The following is a 7,153-nucleotide window of genomic DNA, read 5'->3' as shown; positions in this document are numbered from 1 at the left end:
CTCTTAAGCCGCCATTTCTTTATATACATAATAGGACTTTTTAAAAGTTATTGTGAAAATGCAAACGAAGCATTCATTCAGGTTCCCTGCCTGGAATGTACATGATGTTCAGTAAATGATCTGAGCACTTATTATTTGCTAAGCATCGCTCTAAGGCTCCTTATGAATGTATTAAAATTACTTAATATTGTCTCTTTTTTTGTTGTTTTGTCTTTTGCCTTTTTGAGGGCAGCACCCACGGCATATGGAAGTTCCCAGGCTAGGGGTCTAAACGGAGCTGTTGCTGCTGGCCTACGCCAGAGCCACAGCAACATCTGATCCCAGCCGCACCTGCAAACCACACCACAGCTCACGGCAACACCGGATCCTTAACCCACTGAGCGAGGCCAGGGATGAACCCACAACCTTAAGGTTCCTAGTCAGATTCATTTAGGCTGAGCCTGTATGGGAACTCCTAAGTCTTTTTTTTTAAAAAGTTATGGTAAAGACCAAGGGAAGGACTGTCAAAGAAACATACAATATTGTCGTGTGAAACTGCTTTTTAAATTCTAAAAGAGCTGTGTGAATGCTATCGATGACAAATAGCACAAACAAAAACATAATAGTTTATAAAAACCAAAGGCCTCATGAGAAGGTATGAGGAAAAAAGACACTCTGTACAGCCACTTGGAGGGACTCGCAAGATCGTGTCAGCTAAGGGAGCTTACACAAAAGCAATCCTGTTCTTTCTTCAGACTGCACTCCCATGCATATGCTGCAAAGACTTCATGAACAGAAATTAATTGGCCATTTTTACATTCCATGATTTCCTGCAGGCATGTTTCTCTCCTAGGGGCTGCAGTCTTTCTCAATGTTCTTTTCTTTTCCTTTTATTTCCAACATGATATTAGGGAGGGTGATTTTCAGGTTTAAAATAGAAATAAATGACACTGGTCAGCTTTTCCAGAACCCTATGCCAATTTGTTAACCCTCTCAATGCTATGAGATTTGTAGGCCTTTGTCCTGTTGGGGAGATGGCTCAGATCTTCAGTGTCAGAAAATGAGACACGTGAACACGGGGAGATCTAGACAAGGTTCTCTACTTCTGCAGAAGGGTGCGGGTACTCAAAAAGCAGGGGCAAAGAGGAAAAGACCCTCCCTATTTATCCCTATCACAGGTGATGTATCTGTCCCCTTCCCATTGGTCAGGTCAGGGTGCACATTCTTCTCCATTGGCTAACCTGAAACAATTGTTCCTGGGAGAGGAGGGAAAGAGGAGGGGGGTGTCCCAGGAAGGCGTTTCAGCCAAAACCCCCAGCAAAATGGAGTAACCAAGATTTCCTTTGATAGAAAAGACATTATGTTACTTTCTACAGTCCTCAAATGGAAAGAGCATTATTCAAATTTAAAACAACCTGGGACCAAACTCAGCTACTACCTTTGTTATTGTTAGAGGTTAGAAGCAGACTTGAAACATATCATGAGTTGGTGAGGAGCAAAGTAGATTTCCAGGATCACTGGAGCAAGGATGGTCACTTGTGTGTACAGAGACCATACATCTCAAGGTTTTTATCCAGGGGGAGGAGGGAGCAATTCCTATTTATAATGTTCTGCCCCAACAAACACATTTTGACATGTCAGATCATGATTCCTGCCTGATGTTCATTTTAGATATGCGGTCATGTCTGTTGATATAATTCATAAATTATAAAAAGGGCAAACCTCTGCCAAAATATTCAGCTCTTCCATTTGCCTATCACTGCTTTTATTATTAGTGTCATTAATATATATTATTGGCAAAACCCAACATGTAAAGAGACTTTATAGGTTGCAAAACCTTTCACATTTATTTTCTCACTTACTGCTCATAAATCTGTGAGAGAAAATGGGATTAACACAGATCGAGGGAGTTCCCACTGTGGCTTAGCAGTAATGAATCCGGCTAACATCCATGAGCATGCGGGTTCGATCCCTGGCCTTGCTCAGTGGATTTAGGATCCGACGTTGCGGTGAACTGGTATAGGTGGCAGATATGGCTTGGATCCTGAGTTGCTGAGGCTGTGGCGTAGGCTGGCAGCTGCAGCTCCCGTTCGACCCCCCTAGCCTGGGAACTTCCATATGCCTCGGGTACAGCCCTAAAAAGAGACGAAACAAAAAATAAACAAACAAAAAAACACAGATTGAGTTAAAGAGCTCATATGTGACACTTTCATAAATATCTCAGTGGCAATTCTGCAAGATGGGTTTTATCATTCTTTGTGAAGCTGAGGTAAATAGCTAAGAAAGGTTGTAGAGCTTCCCCCCTCATCCCCCAGAGGAGCTGGGATGGGAATTCAGCTCTGTGCAAGTCCAATGCATATTTCTTCTCACTACACTGGGTCCAAATGTTGCTATCCGGGTCAAAACGTCCCCATGAAAGTTGCTATCAGAATTCGCTCTTATTAGGCAGTCATCTATCAAAGAAAAGGCGGGGTTTGAAATCCAGAAAGCAGGTCCTGGGGAAAAGATTTAAGGGACCTCAAAAAAAAAAAAAAAAAAAAAAAAAAAAAAAAAAAAAACTATAGGAGTTCCCGTCGTGGCGCAGTGGTTAACGAATCCGACTAGGAACCATGAGGTTGCGGGTTCGGTCCCTGCCCTTGCTTAGTGGGTTAACGATCTGGCATTGCCGTGAGCTGTGGTGTAGGTCGAAGACGCGGCTCGGATCCCGCGTTGCTGTGGCTCTGGCATAGGCCAGTGGCTACAGCTCCGATTCGACCCCTAGCCTGGGAACCTCCATATGCCGCAGGAGCGGCCCAAAGAAATAGCAAAAAGACAAAAAAAAAAAAAAAAAAAAAGGACCTCTAAGTTTCCTGCGAGGAGCTTGTTTGCAATACTCCCAGAGCAACTGAGAAGCCACAGAGTGTGTCAGCCAGCTGTATAGGGTCAAGGTGAAAATTTAAAGAGACAGAGAACAGCACACAGACAGATGGGTGTGCACACCCAGGATGGGTGCACAATGGAGGGCAGAGGTTGGGGGGTGGGCAGGAAAAGGGAGGAGCAGAATCATTGCTAAAGGAGGAGCAGATGCTGACAGAAACTGCCTACCTCGCAATTTGATTAAAGCCAAGCCCGGGTGCCGCTAAAGCCACCTCCATACCCGAATTTCCTTCCCCAGGGAACTGGAGGTGAAGATCAGCTAGATCCTATTCTTCCATCTCCAGGGCTCCCACAGGAGGGAGCCCTTGGGAACTGCCATGGCCCTTCACTTCACCTCACCCCCAAGTCATCTAGCTGCCAGGATGCTGCTCTGGTTTAATTTCATCATTAGTGGTATGCAATTCTTTGATATACCCTTCAGGAGGAAAAGAGAATATCTTTGGAGAGTAGCCAGCTCTCACTCCATCTTCTAGAACTATGTCAGAAACACACACACTTCACACTTTTTTTTTTCTTTTTAGGGCAGCATCTGTGGTATATGGAAGTTCCCAGACTAGGTGTAAAATTGGAGCTATAGCTGCCAGCCCCAGTCACAGCCACAGTAACACCAGATCCAAGCCACATCTTTGACCTACACCACAGCTTGCAGCAATGTCTGATCCTTAACCCACTGAGTGAGACCAAGGATCAAACCTGCGTCCTCAAAGATACCAGTCAGGCTCTTAACCCACTGAGCCACATCAGGAATTCCACACACACACTTTCTCTGTTCATGGATACAATAATATGTCTATTAGTCTTTTAAGTCTTTCAGTGAGGAGCCAGAAAAACATCCACACGAAAAGTAAAGGAAAAATTATTCAAAATCCTCTTCCTGCCCATATTTATGAGAAAGGACTTTCTCTTACAATAGTTCAGAGATTGGACTCCATTTTAAGCCTTGAGTATGCACATGTTCTTTATAAATAGAGTATGATTTTCTTACCTGAGATCTAATGGCTTTCCTGATCTAGGCACCCTGACACTAGGATTCAGTCCTTGATGAATATTTGTTGAATAAGCAAATAAACAGTAATTCAGTCAGAGATGTTGAAAGAAATTTTCTAGTGGTAACTTTGTTTTTTTTTTTTTTTAGGTGTGGCGTATGGAAGTGTCCAGGCTAGGGGTCTAATCTGAGCTACAGTTGCTGGCCTACACCACAGCCACAACAACACAGGATCTGAGCCACATCTGCAACCTACACCACAGCTCATGGCAATGCCTTAACCTACCGAGTAAGGCCAGGGATGAAACCCACATCCTCATGGCTTCTAGTTGGGTTTGTTAACCACTGAGCCACGAAGGGAACTCCTCTAGGGGTAACTTCTTGAGAAAGGATATAAAGAAGGTAAGTTTTTGGAGATTGCCTGATTGAAAAAAAATTCATTCTCACCTCATTCATGACTGATGATCTATCTAGGTGATCTAGTATGTGGGATTAGGTAAGCACAGACTTCTAAATTGAAAATAATTTTCATTTAGAATTTTGAAGTTAACACCCTATTATCTTCCAGTTTATAACATTACCATTGAGAAATCTGACATGTAGGTGGTTTTTCACCTGCCTTCCCATTTTTTGGAGGACGAGGAATTAGACATTGAGCATATACGAACCTGAATAGCAGAGAGTTCCCAGTCTGGTGAAGCGGGTTAAAAGAATCTTAACATGACATTGTAAATCAACTATACCTCAATAAAATAATTTTTTAAAAAATAAATACTTTTCAGGAGTTCTAGTCATCTATTCATTTAACAGAATTTTATTGTGGGCCAGGCATGAAGTTCATAGTGATGAATAAAACAAATATGATCCCTATGCTCATGAACTAAGACTTAAGCATAGTAAGATAGAGAATAAGCAGATAAATACGCAATCACAAATTTGGAAAATGCTGTGATTTTCCAAATGCTGTGGGGGGGTGGTAAATAAACAGATGTGTCTACAGAGGAGGTGATGATTAAGCCAAAACTGGAAGGAAAAATAGAAATTAGGAAAGGAAAGTGTTGAGGGCAGAGCATTTCTGACAGAGAGGGCTAAATGCATGAAATTCCTCAGATGGAGAAGAGACAAGCATAGTCTAGAAACTACTGATGACTTTGGGTGACAGCCAGTGTATTGCCAAGATGGATGAGAGTGGCTCAAGGTGAAGCTGAAGGATAAGCATCCAATTATGGAAAGGAGTCTGGATTTTACCCTAAGAACAATGAGGCAGCCATCAAAGGTGTAAAGCAAGGGAGTGACCTGATCCAGCAAAAATTTTTAAAAGCTCACCCTGTCTGCTCTGTGAATAAAGGATTGGAGGGAGCATCTCGGGAAGGAAGCAGAAGGATTCGGATGAGGCTCCAGTCACATCTTAGAGGATGGTCTGCTTTACTCAAAATCTACTCATCATGACACTTTATCCCATCTAAAAAATACCTGGGAGTTCTACTGTGGTACCGCAGAAGTGAATCTGACTAGTATCCATGAGGATTTGGTTCGATCCCTGGCTTCCATCAGTGGGTTGGGGAGCCAGCATTGCCATGAGCTGTGGTGTAGATCACAGATGTAGCTTGAATCCCATGTTGCTGTGGCCGCGGTATAAGCCAGCAGCTGTAGCTCCCATTCAACTCTTAGCCTGGGAACTTCCATATGCTGAGGGTGTGACCCTAAAAAGCCAAAAAATAAGAAATGAAAAAAAATGAAAGATACCTAGGAGTTCCCCCCTGTAATGCAGCAGAAACAAATCAGACTAGTATCCATGAGAACACAGGTTTGATCCCTGGCCTCACTCAGTGGGTTAAGGATCCTGTGTTGTATGAGCTGTGGTGTAGGCCAGTGGCTACAGCTCCAATTTGACCCCTAGCCTGGGAGCCTCCATATGTTTTGGGTGCAGCCCTAAAGACCAAAAAAAAAAAAAAAAAAAAAAAATGCTATTTTTTAAGAAAGGGATAAGGTGCTGTAGACTGACGCTATACCAATCTGAAAAGAGGACAGGTTTTACTTCTAAATGATGTCCCTGCATCCCCACACTGTGGCCTGATGACCTTGTTGGAATGAAATTTGCTAAGTAGACTGTGAAGTTAAGTATGTATGTTATAATCACTAGATTCATTTCATTTCCTCTTTATTTACTTATTTATTTACTTTGTCTTTTGTCTTTTTAAGGCCATGACTGCGCCATATGGAGGTTCCCAGGCTAGGGGTCGAGTTGGAGCTACTATAGCTGCTGGCCTACACAACAGGCACAACAATGTGGGATCAGAGCCATCTCTGTGATCTACACCACTGCTCAGGGCAACGCCAGATCCTTAACCCACTGAGCAAGGCCAGGGATCGAACTCATGTCCTCATGAATACCAGTCAGGTTCGTTAACCACTGAGCCACGATGGGAACGCTGTCTTTTAAAAAGTAGATGTCATGTACAGCATGGTGACTGTAGTTACTAATACTGTGTTGTATATTTGAAGCTACTCATTAAGAGAGTAGATCTTAAAAGTTCTCATCATAAGAAAAAAAATTGTGTTGACTATGTGTGGTGATGGGTGTTAACTAGACTTTTTATAGGTGATCATTTTCCAATATATACAAATATCAAATCAGTATGTTGTACTCCTGAAACTACTAAAATGATATATGCCATTTATTTGTTTTTCAAAATAATAAAACAAAAATGTTCTTTTTTCAGGAAAAATATAAATAAAATAAATATTAACAAAAAGAAGACAGGCTTTTTGAAAAACAGAGGGTGGGGCGATGGATAGCTAAGGGCATGTCATTCCCACCTCCTGGTCCTTAGCTAGCAAAGTCAGAGGAACAGCAGTTTCTGTTTAAGAGGACTGTGGGGAGTTCCCGTCGTGGCACAGTGGTTAACAAATCCGACTAGGAACCAGGAGGTTGCGGGTTCGGTCCCTGCCCTTGCTCATTGGGTTGACGATCCGGCGTTGCCGTGAGCTGTGGTGTAGGTCGCAGACGCGGCTTGGACCCCGTGTTGCTGTGGCTCTGGCGTAGGCCAGTGGCTACAGCTCCGATTCGACCCCTAGCCTGGGAACCTCCATATGCTGCGGGAGCGGCCCAAAGAAATAGCAAAAAGACAAAAAAAAAAAAAAAAAAGAGGACTGTGAATTACCATGTAATATCAGATGCATTTATGTAATTATATTTACCTTCATAGAAAGGCAGGTTTTCAGGTAATGTAGCTGGGGTATTCTGTGATAAAACTGAGGCTGTAGCTGGGC

Source organism: Sus scrofa, chromosome 4 (assembly GCF_000003025.6).
Source record: "Sus scrofa isolate TJ Tabasco breed Duroc chromosome 4, Sscrofa11.1, whole genome shotgun sequence".
Lineage (NCBI taxonomy): Eukaryota > Metazoa > Chordata > Mammalia > Artiodactyla > Suidae > Sus > Sus scrofa.
Note: the sequence above shows the minus strand (reverse complement) of the source record.